Source organism: Vicugna pacos, chromosome 33 (genome assembly GCF_048564905.1).
Source record: "Vicugna pacos chromosome 33, VicPac4, whole genome shotgun sequence".
In the NCBI taxonomy this organism is placed as follows: Eukaryota; Metazoa; Chordata; class Mammalia; order Artiodactyla; family Camelidae; genus Vicugna; species Vicugna pacos.
This window is the reverse complement of record NC_133019.1, coordinates 3,571,654-3,583,009: the sequence shown is the minus strand read 5'-3', so window position 1 is coordinate 3,583,009 and position 11,356 is coordinate 3,571,654.

Genomic DNA, 11,356 nt, shown 5'->3' with positions numbered 1-11,356 from the left:
TTCAGTGCAACTCCTATCAAAATTCCAGTAGCATTTTTCATAGCAATAGAGAAAACAATTCTAAAACGTATATGGAATCACAAAAGACTCTGAATAGTCTAAGCAATCTTGAGGAAGCAAAACAAAGCTGTCGGCATCACACTTCCTGATTTCAAATTATACTACAAAGCTATAGTAATTACACCAGCAACTACAGTTAAGTGATAAAAATAAAATGCATAAAAGTAAACACATATATGGTGGAACAGAATCAAGAGCCCAGAAATATACAGTCAGCTAATATTTGACAAAGGAGTTAAAAATACTCAATGGGGAAAGGATAGTCTCTTCAATAAATGGTGTTGGGAAAATCAGATATTCACATGCAAAAGAATGAAATGTGACCACTACTTCATATCACTCACAAAAATCAACTCGAAATGCAAAAAGGACAGAGGAACTAAATAGAATTAAAAATAAGAACTGAAACTGTAAAATGCCTAGAATAAAACACAGAGGAAAAGTTCGTAGACATTGGTCATGGCAACAATTTTCTGGACATGACACCAAAAGTAACAATTAATAAATGGGACGACATCAAACTTAAAACTTTCTGCACAGCAAAAGAAATCATCAACAAAATGAAAAGGCAACCCTCAGAAGAAAATATTTGCATCATATATCTGGTAAGGGGTTCATATCCAAAACATTCAAGGAACACATACAACTCAACAGCAAAAACGAAAAACAATGTGATTTTAAAGTGGGCGAAGACCTTGAATAGGTATTTTTCCAAAGAGGACATACAAAGGGCCAACGTGCACGTGAAGAGATGCTCGACATGACTCATCGTCGGAGAAACGCAAGTCAAACCACAGCGAGATATCACATCACATCTGTGAGGATGGCTACTATCAAAAACACAACACATAAATGTTGGCGAGGACGTGGTGGGAGCGGGGAGAGCAACCTTTGTGCGCTGTTGGTGGGAATGCAAATTGGTATAGCTCCTACAGGAATCATTATAAAGGTTCCTCAAAAAATTAAAAATGGAACTACAATGTGATCCAGCAACCCCACTTCTGTGTATAGATCCAAAAGAAATGAAATCACCATCTTGTTGAGGTATGTGCACTGGCACATTCACTGCAGCTTTATTCACAATAGCCAAGACACGGAAGCAACTTCCTGATGAATAAATGCAGACAGAAAGTAATTCAGCCGTAAAAAAAGGAGGAAATCCTGCCCTTTGAGACAGACAAGGATGAACTTTGAGAGCATTCTGCTAAGTGAAATAAGTCAAAAGAGAAATACTGTACATACTCACTTACATGCAGAATCCAAACTCACGCAGCAGAGGAAATTTGCGGTCGCCGGGGACGGGCAGGGGGGCGGGGGGAAGCGAGGAGACTTTGGCAGTGGGCACAAACTTTCAGTTAAAAGATGAGTAAGTTCTGGGACTCCAATGTCAGAATGGTGACGACAGTTAACAACACTGCATTGTATACCTAAGAGAGTAGATCTTAAATATTCTCACTATAACAACCAAAAACAGAAACAAAAAACAGTAATTAGGTGAAGAATGTGTTAACTAACCTTACTGTGGTAAACGTTTCACACTATGTACATGTATCAAATCATCCCATTTCACACCGCAAACAACGCCATGTTGTATGCCAGTCACATCTCAGAAGAGCTGGGGAAAAAATTGAGAATTTGTACCTATTTCACTGGCTATATTCCGCTTCTTTAAGCGGCTATTTACCTCATGTGCTTATATTTTAAACGTATGGCCTGCCTACTTCCTTCTGGTTTGGAGGGGTCATTCGTATATTCTGCATATAAACCTGTATCAGGTCTGTATCACAAACACCTTCTCCCAGTCTGTGGCTTGCCTTTCCAGTTTCTCCATGTTGCCCTGGTACAAACAGAAGTTCTTGATTATAGTAAAGTCTTATTTATCGATCTTTTTCCTTTATGACTAGTGCTTTTTTATGACCTTTGAAGGAAATATTTTTATTCCCTGGGTTATATTCTTCGATATTGTTTTCTAAAAGCTTCGCTGTTTTGCCTTTCACGATCAGACCCAGGATCCACTGGAACTGAGTTTGTGCACAGTGAGCAGAGGTCAATATAAAAACACGTCTATATACATATGGGCGTACAAATGACACAGCTCTGTCTATTCAGACTACCCTCTACCCACCTCCCGCTTCACTGCCCTGCAGACTTGGCACAAACCGAGTGACCGTATATGTGTGGGTCAGTGTCTGGACTCTGTTTTCTGTTCTTTCTGTTAATTGGTCTATTCTTGTGCCAATTTCCATACTGTCGTGCTTATAGGTCATAATAAACCTTGATACCTGATGATGCAAGTCCCTCGGCTTTGTTTTTCAGGTTTGTCTCAGCTATTATTACCCTTTTTGCATTTCTGTCTTTGTTTTTACATCAGTTTATTGTTTTTCACACACCCACGAAAAAATGCGGCAGTGACTGAGACTGCGCTGGATCAACAGGCCAGTTTGGAGAGGTTTAAACCATCAATAGACTGAGTCTTTCAACATGCCAGCGTGGTATGTCCCCTTTCACACGGGTCTTCTTTAAATTCTCTCAGTGTTGCTTTATAAGTTTCAGTGTAGAAGTCTTAGACCTATTTTGTTAGATTTACTTGTTAATCATCATTACCTGAATCAATTATTTTATTGGAAATTGTCAAATGGTGGCTTTCCAATTCTACCACTCATTATGCACTTAGCTACAAGTTTTCTACAAATAGCTTCCTCCATCCTCTAAGTCTGTCTAGTTCCCCCGATGCACAGTTCACACCAGAAAGGCAGGATAAATGCTTAATTCTTTCCCTTAGGTTATTAATTTTTAGAGTTGGTTCCTCGGCAAACCCCCAAACCATCCAACTGGTTTTGGTTTGGTTGGGAAGGGCGGTCTCAGGTACAGTCTTTCAACCCTACTTGGCCACGTAAGAAGGGGCCGTGGGCCTGGAACACAGTTGCCAAGGTTACCGAGAGATGGAGAGCCCCCCCAGCGGTGCGGCCCAGGGCCTGTGCGGGCGCGCCCTTCCTGGGTTCACTCTCAGCATGTGCTCCCTGCCCTATTTGCACGTGCGCATCGGTGGCCCTCAGGCACACCCCCAGCTTCGTATCTCAGATTCCACAGGGGAGGAGTCAGGTCCTGCTGCTCCAGCACAAGAGGGTACCTGTAGACCAACTGCCCCATGACAGCTGCTGGGCCATGGGGGACCGGGGCGCACTATCAGATCTGACCTTGCTCTGTCTCTTCTCTTGCGAGCACAGCGATGTCCCACCCGGCGCTCTGCTGTGCTGTTTTCCTTGGAGATTCTCATACCAAGACACAGTGGGCAGCGTGTCCGGACCTCCAGTCCTGGTGGCTGGTGTTGTGATGGGCTTTGCTCTCCTCCCTGTGGCCAGAGTTCTCCCTGGGACTGGAAACAGTTGCGCTGTGTTTTGCTTGGCAGTCTGGTGCAGTGCTTGTCGGCCCCACTGCCCCAGTGCGGTGCCAGCTCCCCTAGGTGCTGGCTCCCTCTGGCCACATGGGGATAACAGGATGTAGATAATCTCCCTGTTAACAAGGATGAGCTGCCGCAGATGAGGATGGAGACACAAGAGGTCAAGTCCTAAGACGAGTAGGAAAACAATGCCCTGCTCTTGACCGCCGAGCACTCCCACGCCACCTGCCGACTCCCATGCTGTCCCAGGCGTCACAAGGAATGTCCAAGGGTCCTGCGCAGGGAGCTCCACCCAGTCTGAGTCAGTCTTAGGTCTCAAATATGACCTGTTCTCACTCAGTGCAAACTCACTGATGGCATTGCTGAAAGCAAAACTGTTGAAATGAGGCCCTTCTCTGAGAGTGAAATAGGGAAGGTGAGGGCAGACACGGACAGGAGCCAGGGGCCTCTGCAGCCTGGCTGATGCATCGTTTGATAAAAGAACACTGTAGGCCCAAATGTCTCAGGCTGAATGGCACAGCTAGGGACGGGGCCAAGGTCTCCAGTCCCCAGTGCAGAGCAGTTGCCCTGCACCCCTGGAGGATAAAAGGGGACAAAAGGGAAGTTCAGACCTTCACGTGGCTCTTGGATGCTGGTGTCCACATGACAATATTTCCGGGTCCCTTAGGGGGTAAAACTGAACTGAGGGCTCTGGGGGTAGGGTGAACACAGCGACCCACAGCAGACAGGCGCTTCCAGCAGCAGGACACGGTTCCCGCTGCAGAGGGCCCAGTAGGCACCGACATTCTGGCCACTTGCTGCCCCGAACATCATCACCGTCTCAAGGGGAGTGTACCCCAAAAAAGACAGATTCAAGCCATCGTAGTAGACCAGGTGCATTCCTGTCCCCACAGAACTGTGCAGACCCTGGCACGTTATCCAACAGAAACAATTCTGAATACCTGTGGGGAAAAGGACATCGCTTTGCTAACCCAGGACTCGCTGGAGACAGGAATGTTACAAACTAGTCTGTCACAATTTAACAGCCTGGTTGGCCAGTCGAAAAGGCCTCAAGTGCGTAGAGGCTGACAGTGGACTATCGCGGTCTGAGTCATGAGGTTCCCGCCCTTGGCCCCAGCAGCTCCAGGCATCACTGTCACTAAGATGGTGATATCTCGGGCTGCACGCTCTTACTGACTTGGCTCACGCTTATTTCTCAATCGCCTTACAGCGTGAAGGTCAGGACCAGCCACATGGAACAGCCTGCAGCACACTTTTCAATGTGCCCCCACGGGGGAACCTCAGCTCCCCCAGGGTGCCATCAGTGGGCGGGGCGTGACCTCACACAAGCCCAGGCCATGCCTGGTTTCGTTCATCCTGAGAGCAGGGCCCCCCAGAGAGCAGGTGGAGGTGGCTATGCAGTTAGTCACTGACATGAGGACTGGCGGCCGTTAGGCTGTAAACCCAGATAAAGTGCAGGGCCCGGCATGGCAGGTGCAATTCCTAGGGGCCCCATGGGCAAGAAGCCAAAGATGCACCCCAGATACAATAAAATAAAAACTGTTGCCCCAGCAGGCCCCCACTAATAAAAAGCAGATCCAACCTCTCTGGTAGGGCTCTCTGGGCACTGGAGACAGCACTTGGGTGTTCTTCTGGCTCTCTGTTAAGGGGACCCCACAAAGGCACCAGTTTTCAGTGCGGTCCTTTGCAGCAGAAAATCTCAGAGTTGTTCAACAAGCCACGGCCCAGTCACTGCCTTTGTGACCTTTGGAGCCTATTACCAGGATGGACACAACCTCCACTCATGCCAACGGGTGATGTGGCAACAAGAAACTGCCTCTAGGATGTGCTGGCCTCTTGGACTTGGGACCTGTAAGTTGCCGGAGGCAGTCACCAGACACACTCACCGGAAGAGCAGTTCTGACCAGGACGTAGTGGGCAGCACCTCTGGGCTTCCACTCCTGGTGGCTGGTGGTGCGACGGGCTTTGCTCCCCTCCACGTAGCTGGAGTCCTCCCCGGGACTGGGGACCGATGTCCCGTGGTCCACTCAACACTTTCACTCATCTTTCTCTTGTGAATACCATTGTGAACGAATGGTTTTTAATACATTCAATATGTTTTCATACTATTGGTATTCTACTAGTTTTTCAAATTTTCCCATCTTTAGAATGTTCCTTCAAGCTAGCTTCCGTGTCCTCTTAACACAGTTCCTGTATTTACCTAGGTTTCCCCAAGTCAGAGCCTGAGAAGACGTTTGCGCGCAGGGAGCGTGTTTGGGAAGGTGATCCCAGGGGGCAGAAGTGAAAGACACGGGGAGCATCACCAGGAAGAAGGGACCGGCTGGCTACCAGGACTTTTTACATGACTGGTATCTTTTGAGGAGTCTTTTGAAATTCGTCCCAGAACTATCTGCCCACGGGACAAAAGGGAAGCATTTACGAATTGCCTAATATTCCCCATTCATGGATGTGGCCTCATGGGCATTTATTCCCCCCAAATTCCTAGTTGTGTATGCATGACCACTAAGTGGGTGGGTTCCTGCCAAGGTTCTACGGCTGGCAAGCCTCAGAAAAGTCCCCAGTCAGGAGGAAGAGATCACAGCAGAAGCAGACAGGCAAGCACGCTCTGAGGGCAGCTGCACGAAGCCTGTCAGAGTTTACACGAACTGCTGACCACAGCCAGGACGTAAATAAGAGGTGAGACTGAGCGGCTTTGGCAGCGCTGCACAAGGCGTGTCCAGCGCTGCTCACCAGAGCCACTCGTGCCTCTCTTAAATCCAGTTCATCACAGAGCCTTCTTCATGTAGTGGCCAATCACAACTTCTGAAAGGACTCCATGTAAGAGGCTTAGTGGGGAAATATACAGTCCTCACTGCTCAGCTTGTCCTGAGACCACGATTAAGATAGTCATCACACAGAATACAGACTTGTGGTTACCAGGAGTGAGGGGGTGGGAAGGGATAAACTGGGAATTTGAGATTTACAAGTACTGACTGGAATATATAAAATAGATAAACAAGTTTATACTGTATAGCACCGGGAAATATATTCAATATCTTGTAGTAGCTTATGGTGAGAAAGAATATGAAAATGAATATATCTATATCCATGTATGACTGAAGCATGGTGCTGTACACCAGAAACTGACACAACATTGTAAACTGACTATGCTTCAATTGGAAAAAAAAAAAAAGATCATCATCAGATAGAACCCAATCCAGACTCCCTCTCCCTCACCAGCACTTCAGCTTGGAACACACTTCTGAAATGGAGTTAACGACCTCTCCCCCGCCTCCCTCCTGTCCAGTGTTACTCCCAGGAGGTAACCAAGGCGGTTTTCCATATCCTCCTTTACACACACATGGACCACACGCCGCACACTTGTGTTTGTATATAACATGATCTCATTACTGTGAAACAAAAGAACAAACAAGAAGAAAAGAAAAACAAACTAGATCTAACAGACACAGAACATTCCACTCAGGATATGAATTCTTCTCAAGAGCACACGGGACATTCTCCAGGACAGATATGTCAGGCCACAAACCACGTCTCAGGATATTTGAAAAGATGGATGTCACACAAAGTACCTTCTCTGACCACAACAGAATGAAGTCAGAAATCAACAACGAAAGGAAAACTTGAAAATTCACAAATTCGAGGCACATTAAATAACACACACTTAAACAATCAATGGGTCAAAGAAGAAATCACAAGCGAAATTTTAAAATACTCAAAGACGAATGAAAATGAAAATACAACTTACTAAAATTTATGAGATGCAACAACAGCAGTATTAAGAGAAAAATTTATAGTTGTGAACACTTACACTAAAATCAAGAAAGATCTCAAATTAACCATCCATCTTCACAACTAAAGGAACCAGAAAAAGAAGAAAAAACTAAACCCAATGGTAGCAGAAGAAAGGAAATAATAAAAGTTATAGCAAAGAAAAGTAAAATCAAGAACAGAAAAACAATGGAGAAAACGAATGAAACTAAAAGTTTGTTCTTGAAAAACATGAACAAGATTGAGAAATCTTTAGCTAGATTGACTAATTTTAAAGAGAGAGAAGATTCAAATTATTAAAATCTGAATGTAAGTGGAGGCAGTACTACCAATTCTATAGAAGCAAAAGGATTATAAGAGAACAACGGCTCTATGAACAGCTGAATACCAACGAATCAGATAACCGAGATGAAATGAACAAAGTCTTAGAAACACACAGCCTACCAAGGCCAAATCATGATGAAACAGAAAATCTGAACAGACCCATAACTGGTAAGGAGATGGAATCAGTAATCAAAAACCTCCTGACAAAGAACAGCCCCCGATCTAATGAGTTCATTGGTTAATTCTACCAAACATTTAAAGAACTAACATCAATCTTTTTCAAACTCCTCCCAAAAACTGAAGAGAAAGGAGTACCTCCTAATTCATTCTATGAGGCTAGCATGCCCTGATCCTAAAGTCTTAAAAACATTACAAGAAAACTACAGACCAGTATTCTTTTTGCATATAGATACAAAAATTCTTAACAAAATACTAGTAAATAGAATTCAACAGCATGTCAAAAAGATTATACACCATGACTAAATGGAATTTATTCCTAGAATGCAAGGACAGTTCAACATATGAAAATCAATTAATGTAATATATCACATTAGCAGAATGAAAGTTGGGGGGGGTTATATGGTTATCTAAATCAATGCAGAAAAAATATAAGAAAAAATTCAACAGCCTGTCATAGAAATAACACTCAAGAAACAACAAATAGAAAGAAACCACCTCAACATAATAAAGTCCATAAATGAGAAACCCACAGCTTATATGGTACTCAGTGGTGAAAGACTAAAAGCTGTTTCTCTAAAAACAGCACTAGTCAAGGATGCTCATTTTTTTCCAATTTCATTCAACACAGTATTACAGTTCTAGCCAGAGCAATTAGGCAAGAAAAAGAAATAAAAGGCATCTAAGTAAAAAGGAAGAAATAAAATGATCTTTACTCATCAACTACATGACTTCATATGTAGAAAATCCTATTATACATACACACACACAGAAGTAATAAACAAATTCAGCAAAGTAGCAGAATACAAACTCAAGATTCAAAAGTCAGTTGCATTTCTACACACGAACAACAAAAATCTGGAATTAAGAAAATAATTTCATTTACAACAGCATCAGAAAAAATAAAACTTAGGAATTAACCAAGGGGATGAAAGACTTGTACACTGAAAACTGCAAAACAATGCTGAAAAAAATTAAAGAAGAAATAAATAAATGAAAAAACATCTCATGTTCAGGGATTGGGTGACTTAATTTTAAGATGTTAATACTATCCAAAGCAATCTACAGAGTCAACGCAATCCCTATCAAAACCCCAAAGATTATTTTTTTCAGAAATGGAAAAATCCATCCTAAAATTCATATGGAATCTCAAAGAACCTCACACAGCCAAAACAATCTTGAAAAAGAAAAATAAATGTGGAAGACTTGCACTTCCTCACTTCAAAATTTACTCTAAAGCTATAAAAATCAAAACAGTGTGGTTCTGGTAAGACAGCCATATAGGTCAATGTAATAAAACAGGAATCCCAGAAATGAGCTGTTGAATATATATGGTCAAATGAGTTTTTACAAGGGTGCCAAGACCATTCAACAGGGAAAGGACAGTGTTTTCAACAAATAGTGCTCGGAAAATTGGATATACACATTCTAAATGATGAAGTTGGACCCTTACCTAACATCATATACAAAAATTTATTCAAAATGGATTTCAAAAAATCTAAACATAAGAGCTAAACTATAAAACTCCTAGAAGAAAACATAGGGGGAAATCTTCATGACACTGGATTTAACAATGGTTTCTTGGAGATGACATCAAACTCACAGGAACAACAAGCAAAAATAGCAAGTTGGATTTTATCAAAATCAAAGCCTTTTTGCACCAAAGGATACTATCAGAGTAAAAAGGCAACACACAGAATGGGAGAAAATATCTGCAAATCACATATCTGGTAAGAGATTAATATCCAGAATATGTAGAGACTTCCTAAAACTCAACAACAAAAGTTAAAATACCCAATTCAAAAATGGGCAAAGCAGTCGAACAGACATTTCTCCAAAGAAGATATACAAATGCCCAATATTAGCACATGAAAGATGCTCAGCAGCACTAATCATCAGAGAAACGCAAGTCAGAACCACAGTGAGATACCACCTCACACTCACTAGGACAGCTATTCTCCAAAATCAGAAACCCAGTGTCGTGGGAGATGCAGAGAAATTGGAACCCTGCTCTGCTCATGGGAATGTAAAGTGGTCCAGCTGCTGTGAAAAACAATATGACTTCCATACTGACAAACATTTGCTCTTATAAATAATGCTGCAGGGGGGAGGTTGTAGCTCAAGTGGTAGAGCACATGCTCAGCATGCACAAGGTCCTGGGTTCAATCCCCAGTACCTCCCCCAAAAGTAAATAAGTAAATAGATAAATAATTACCTCTCTCCCCCTGCCAAAACAAAGAAATAAAATAAAAATAAATAAATAAAAATTTTAATAAACAAATTAATAAATAATGCTGCAGTCAGAATCGTTAAGGTTCTTATGATATACTAGTTCTGCACAACAGAGTCTCCAAACTGTGATTACTGGTAAATGGTATATTTAGATCTATATTTGGTCCATTCTCAATTTTTGTTTGTTCATGGGAAAAGCAGGAGGGGAGATGTTCTGCAGTAGTTAGGTTACGACTTGGCTGCATGTAACAAAAACCTCCAATAGCTGTGACTTACACAAGACATAATTTTATTTCTCTTTCAGGTTATAGTCTGGAGACAGGCATTCCAGGACTGGTACGGAGACTGCATTCTGAGCTCACCCAAGGATCCAGCCTCTTTTTATCCTCTTACCTTTCATTTTCGTGGTCTCTGATGGCTCACTGCCATGTCCACATTCCAGTCACCAGGAGTGGGGCAGGGAGAAGACAGGCACAAGTCACTCCTTTCAGGACTCCACCGGAAGTTGCCCATACCACTTCCACTCACGTGACTCATCATTCCTACAAGGGAGGCTGGGAAAAATCCTGCTCATGCTGGGTGGCCAGGTGCCCAGCTAGCACCATGATGGCCAAAGGGAGATGCGACAGTGGGTAACCTCAATAAGATCTTCCAAAAGAATAGTCAATGATGTCAGCAATATTTATAAAATAAGCCATTTCCCATTTAATTAATATGCCATCCTTGTGTTTATTTAGGAAAACAAACAATTGGATCTGTTTCTAAATGCTCATCTGTTCCATTTATATTAAAACAGTTTTATAATAGTTAACTGCTCTTACTGTATTAATTAATAGTTGTTGATGTATTAGTCATTTATCTTTTGTAACTGACTTAAGCTATTTGATTTATATTATTCTCACAGATCAAGTTAAAGATGGTCAAACTCATTTTGTAAAAACTGGTTTGTCCTGGCACCTGGACATTATCATTTGAGGCAGAGGTAATTTTCTTAGTTCTGGGTTTTCAATGTTAAGGAGCATCTCTATCCAGCTAAGAGGCCAGTAATGTAATGACAGCTAAGAGGTCGCTCACACATTTGTATCACCATTACAGCCTTAGAGGAGAAGAAACCACTGCCCAAGAAAAAGCCAGATTACACCAGGGGTCAGCTGACAGGAACAGCGTTTCCCAGGGTAACAGGCATCCAGGACTTCACCTTACCATCCATTGCACAAACAATGCATGTGAGCAAGTGCCAGGATGAGCCTGATGGTTCAGTCAATTCCCACGTTGATGGGAAATTAAAGAGGCGCACTCCAGCTCCTCAGAGAACACCGTCCATTTCAAATGTGTGGTTCAATTAGCTTTTTTCTTTTTTTAACTGAAGTACAATCAGTGTACAGCACAATGTCC